Here is a 6,475-nt window from a genome sequence, read left to right as displayed (position 1 = left end):
TCCTGCCAACCAGTAATGCGATAATTTGCATTTTCTCTGAAGATAGCTTTTTGAATGCATGCTTTATCGTTGGATTGTTGAAGTTGATTACATATTTCAGCAAAGCAAAGTGTCCTTTAAATTGCTTCTTATCCTTGCAGTAATGTGAATTCTTACCTGGTACGTGAGAATATATAAAACATTTCCGACGTTGAATAAGCAGTCACTTCTTCGACGTTGAATAAGCAGTTGAGCCGAGAAAGGAACTCCTACCTTTAGAAGCATAGCATTCGTCCGCTGACATCCTCGTAAGTATTCTATTCTACAGTATATGGTGTTATTATATTGAAACTGGCATGCCGTATTTCAGCGAAAGTTAGCTGCACTTCTTATTGCTAACTTTGGAACCTCATCATGTGAGTGCATATCATATTTGAGAAATTTCGGTAAGAATGATGGATTTATCAAAGCCAGCTATTCAGATTTACGTGGCCCATGGTCGTAACCAGGACGATGTGCTGGGAGGGGGCTCGACCCGATGGTCAGGAGGGTTGAACACTACTCTGGGAAAAATGTGAACAAAATTCACTAAATCATTCTTAAACCCATTATAAGGTTTCTTGGTTAGTTATTTTCTACATATACCACTACTTTTTTTTACATAATGCGACCCGGGTTTCTATGAGTACTAGGCTATAATGGCAAGAGGAATTCATTATAATTTACGCCTGATGTGGATGACCACTCATCAAAACCTGGGTCGCTTTATATGAAAAAGTATTGGTATAATTAAAAGTTACCTTAACTAAGAAACCTTAAAAATGTGAACATCTTCATCTCTAGATATTACATTTTATGCTATTTTGGAGCTTAAAATTACACTATTGATGTGTGGACGGGTAGCTGTTTCGCTAAACCATACTGGGCTTTAGTATAAATTTTGCAAAAATGAGATTTTTTAGAGATCTAATCACCATAATCAATAACATAATATTAATGAATTGAAGTAGAATAAATTTGTCTTATAGGTTAATATTTTTCTTCTAAAACTAATAAGTTTGGGGGTGGGGGCACGTGCCCCCTTCTGGCTACGCCATTGACGTGGACGCCGGCTCAACTCGCCTGAAGGACGAAAAATGTTTTAAATTATGGGACATTGGTGCACAAATAATTAATTTACGTAAAGATGGTGTTTGTGTAGTTGAAAATTATGCTAATAGCAATATAAAACATGTACCAAAAATGAGTAGCTTTATAGATATATTATTAAAACGTAGGTCCTTTAATAATGGGTGGTTACAGTTTCCTAGGCCCTCAAATGAGTACATTTAATATTCTTATTTGATATTCTTGGACCTTTAACGCAATTCCTGTAAAAATTTGAAAGTATACAGTCAATAAGGTATGTAATTCATAGTAAGAAATTGGTATGATATATTTCATCATCACCATCATTAGTTAACAATCCTAAGATTGGTTTGGCGCAGCTATATACTCCTCTCTCATGTCTGCTAGCCTTTTCATAGCGAAGTATTTCCTCTCTTATGCGTCCTGTATAACCTGTCCTAAGTAAATTATATGGGGCCATCCCTTGCCCTTATTTCCTTCCACGTGTCCTTTTACGGCTGTTTTCATCAGGCCATCTACATCTACATAATACCCTGCGAGCCACCTCTAGGGTGTTTGGCAGGGGGTGATCAATCACCAGCATGCAGCATGCATTTGGACTTCCATATGCACACCTACCCGTCCAAAAACGTCCCGTATACTAACAAACTGTACTACTATATGCTGTTAGAAATAATAATTGAATTAAGAAACATGCATTAATTATTACATAGGTTAGTAGGCTACACTACAAGTCATGCAATCTATTTACGAGTTCTATTGCTGCCGTTACAATCTCTTATTGATCGTGGAAAAAATGACATTCGGAATCTGTCTGTTATACAATCTATCTCTCTTATTTTATTTATATGATCTGATCTTCATATCATGTCATGCCATCATGTCTCATAAGCCAGCTAAGCTAGGCCAGCTAAGCTGTCCCGTCCCATCATACGGATTGTCAGAAAGTATTACATTTATGAAAAGCGGTATGTCACAAATATCCATTATAATTGGAGTTGACCTGGTAAATTTTAGGCAACATTTCTTTAATATTTTACAATTTATTGAAAAAGTGTTATAAAACTAACAATGGCGAAAAAATTATGACAACTATGCCATAGAAACTGTATCAAAATTGAGTAGCGTAAAGAATATATTACGTATTTAAATTTTGTCCTCAAATAATGAAAGGTTACAGTTTCCTAGGTACGTAAATGAAACTTTCTTGGAACTTTTTCTCAATTCCTGACAAAAATTTTAAAATATGTATAAACCAAGATATGTAATTGATGGTAATTACTTAGTATGACGAATTTCATTAGATCATTAAAGTTCTAAAACTGTTTCTTAAATCTTTTCATGAATATTAGAGCCATTTTTTGGAATTTAGAAAAGAAGAGTCGCCGATCAAGATGAAAGTAAGCTGTGTCCTGATCTTCGCCTTGGCCTGCGTAATTGCCGTCCAAGCACAATCCACACCTGAACCACCCCCATTTCTATTTAGTAAGTGCAGTGACGTCGTTCCTTTCTAACTCCATTTTTATTAATTTTATTTCACTTTAATCATGTCATTCCGCTCGTTATTTGGGTTTTTAATTGTATTAATTTATATTGTAATGCCTGTTTTTCTAGGTTGATGCTTTAGATTGTTTATAGTTTGTTTAAAAGTACATGGCCATGTGTTGTCGATAAATAGAAGGGGTTGTTGAAAAAAAATTAAGAGAGAAGATGTGTAATAAAGAGCGGCAGTGACAAATTGAGATTGCAAGGAAGTTGGGATTCCTTGGATTCATATTATGATCTTGAATTTACATCATCAAAAAAATTAATTATCATGCTCATAGTACGAGGTGGCCAAGGGCAAGGAATTGGCACCTCATACCCTGAATATGTGAAATTCATTCGTCTGAGGCTTAGTTCGGGGTGAGCTTTACCATCCAAATCAACCTTGAGGTTTAATTAAGTGAAGTATCACAATAATGCAAATAATGAAATTTATTTTCAAATAACTGGGTAAGAAGAATAATGGTAATGACTAATAAACAGCAGTAATTTGATTTTTTTTGCCAAAAGGAATGCAAAATGTGATTTTGAAAAGAGTCGTTTGCGGTACAAATATTATAAGGAACGTACTTTTTGGTCAATGGCGTCATGGCCTACAATGCTACCCCATTCTTTTACAGGTTTCACTCTCCAACCCTTTCAATTATAATTGGCTATTTCCTCAGCCCCATTTGTTGTGTTATTATGGAAAAAAATTAAGACTCCTTGAAACTCCTTCTGTGATAAATGTTAATTTTTTAAAAGTTTACTGCGTAGATAAAGAGACCTCATATCCATCCAAAATCGCGGACAGAATGAGAACGTAATTTATCAAAATAAACCGCTGAAAATTTATAATTCACATTGCTCACAAAGGCCCGTTTGAACGGTACATTAGTTCGTACGAGTTAGTTTCTAAGTGTATAAACGCGGGAATAAACACTCAAAATGCAATGTGTAACCATTCAACTTGCGCGAATGGAAATGGAAACTCTTCTAATTGCAGCAAATCTAATCTTATAATTGCAGCATCGAGCAGAAAATGGAAACTCTTCTAATTGGATTCATGCATTTTTACATTTGTCGTTCCGGTCCACCAAAATCGTTCATGCAATAAGATATTAACTAGTGTGCGTTAGTATGGTTAGTACATCGTGTATACAGGCCTTAAAATACGTTCGGTCCCAGGGAAAAGTGGCCACTCATGGAAGGTGTCCCTAAATTATGTTGGTATTGGTGTTGGCAAGTTTCACTGAGCCCTCGAACGAAGGATTACTTTGATAATAATTAAATGCAGTTCCTAGCATCTCAAAGGGGGAATGGATAAAATTAGTCATGAAATTCCTCTATTGGTATAATTCTCATGGGAATAATTATTCCTCCGGACCGGAAATAAAAGAACGAACTATCCAAATTGCAATCTTGAATGGACCACGAGGGCGTTTAACATAGCAACATGAAACTTGATAAATTCTTGAGAATCTAAGTGAGGAAAAAATAACAAACTTTGCTTTCTACAATCTTTGCTTTCTGCCTTTAATCGCCAACTAGTTTGAAATCTATTCAGTGTATCGAAAATAATTTGTGTATTATGAATACACTAATGGTGGGTAACGAATCGCAATGAATGCCTTTCGTTTTCTTTGACGAAGGGAACCATCCTATTCTCATGTGAATTTAAGTGAGAAAAAATAAAAAAAAACTATACTTTCTACAATCTTTGCTTTCTGCCTTTAATCGTCAACTAGTTTGAAAATTATTCAGTGCATCCAATGATACTATTCTTGAAAATAATATGGTGTATCGAAACTAGTCGACGGTTAAATGTAAAGATGCAGAAAACATAGCTTGATATTTTTCCTAACTTAAAATGGGATTCTACAATGTTAAGGCCCTAACAATGCAGGGCATCGCGAATGTTAGTAATCAATACCGTATGATCTACGCACTGCACCGGAAAGCTAAAAGTTCGCGGTTCCATTATCGGTTTAAGGTATTTTTTCACATGAAAATGTTAAGCATCTAGTTGTCACCGAACTGAAGAAACTTCCGCGACGCTTACTTATATCAAATGTGAATATGGTCCCATATTTCCCTGTTTCTAAATACCCTGTGTCATTCGTTTTTCAGGGATTTTCCGTGCGATTGCGTGCCTGATATTCAGATCCAGCCCACCAATCGAGGACGGCTGCACCAACTGTCCGAAATCATTGCCATCAAGTTCGAATTTCACCTGGACCGATTGCCCGAGCGATCTATGCGGCCTATGCTGCCGTTACTTGACAAATTTTGAGTCGGCTGGAACCTGCAATTCAGCAAATACCACATGTACCTGTGGATAAATAAGTGAGAAGAGAACTATCCTTCTGACGGAGACTTAACATTCGATTTGTTGCTATGTGCTGCATTCAGCTTTGTCTTGGCAATCATGCTAGCGACATTGTTATGTTATGAATGTTCGAAAAAATAAATAAAAAGATCAGGGCAATCTCAGCTGTGATTTTTGTTTTATTTTGTTCTCCGGATATCCATGATCACTGGCAAAAGGCACTGTTCTTGAATTTATCAAAACGGTTTAGTCTATTTTTCAATCTACGGTCTGACAGATATTCCCATCCGCGATTATATAAGAGGTCAGTTACACTAACAAGACTATCGCAACGACCTTTCACATATCCGGCAGCTCTTCTTTGCACGCGTTCTAACTCTGTTATTAAGCCTTTTTCATGAGTGTCCCAACACTGGTAGCGTATTCTAAATGGGGTCAAACGATGGAGAAGTAGGTAGCTAATTTCTCTCACTTTATCGTCGCACTTTACCTAATATTCTTTTAAAAAACCCATTTTACGATTAGCTTGACCGGTTATTTCCCGTGTTTATTCCACGTTTATTATTTATTTCCGTGTTTATTCTACGATATATCATTATTGAGTCTAACTCCTATATATTTCACGGATTTAACTGCCTTTAATTTGGTGCCCCGAATTATATTGCTATGTTGTAGGGAGTTTTTCTTCTTCCAGAAATCCATTACGATGCATTTTTTTCAAATTTAATTCTAACTGCCATGAATCGCTCCACGCTTGGATAGCAGCAAGGTCACTCGTTCGTTCATCCCTATCTTTAATGGAACGGATTTCCTTGTAACCACAGCGTCGTCTGCAAATAATCGTAGCTTACTATGTACTATTTCACCATTGTCGTTTATATAAAGAAGGAATAGGAGTGGGCCAATGACACCACCCTGAGGGACGCCAGAAGTGACTCTAACCTCGTTGGAGACTGCATCGTCCAATAATACTCTTTGGACGCGGTCGCTCAAAAGTTCTCTTATCCAGGAAATGGCATGTTCAATTGTTCATCTAGACTTGAAGATTTTAGCTTTATTATAAACATTCCGTGGGATACTTTATCAAATGCTTTTTTGGAATCAAGAAAAATCGCGTGTACTGGAATGTTGTCTTCTCCGGAGACTAAAATATCGTGGGCGAAAAGCGCTAACTCGATTTCGCATGATCTACTTTTCCTGAATCCATGTTGAGTTCTCATTAAAATATTTTTAGTAAATCGTCTAGGTGTCTCATTGCTGGGATGACTACGATGTGTTCAAAGGACTTTGCATGAGATGAACGGCCTGTAATTAGATGGGAGTTCCTTGTCTTCACTTTTGAATATTGGCGTTGCATTAGCATTTTCCAGTCATCAGGTACTTCGTGCTGCTTGATGGATTTACTTAATATTAACTGTAAGAAGGGGGAAATGTCTGAGGCTAGTGCTCTACATACGCGAGAAGGGATTTTGCCAGGACCAGTGATTTATTTGGACTGAGCGATTTCAATGTATT

General features: G+C 36.7%; 1 long non-coding RNA gene across 1 annotated transcript; it reads left to right on the top strand.

Moving 5' to 3' along the window:
- The first annotated feature begins 206 nt into the window (after positions 1-206).
- Positions 207-5,129, top strand: LOC124167091. Its single transcript, XR_006866608.1, has 3 exons — positions 207-287; positions 2,460-2,592; positions 4,762-5,129. It is a non-coding gene; the product is annotated as an uncharacterized LOC124167091 (long non-coding RNA).
- The last annotated feature ends 1,346 nt before the right edge of the window (positions 5,130-6,475 follow it).

The sequence above is a fragment of the Ischnura elegans genome, chromosome 10, assembly GCF_921293095.1.
Source record: "Ischnura elegans chromosome 10, ioIscEleg1.1, whole genome shotgun sequence".
Lineage (NCBI taxonomy): Eukaryota > Metazoa > Arthropoda > Insecta > Odonata > Coenagrionidae > Ischnura > Ischnura elegans.
This window is presented reverse-complemented; position numbering and strand designations above follow the sequence as displayed.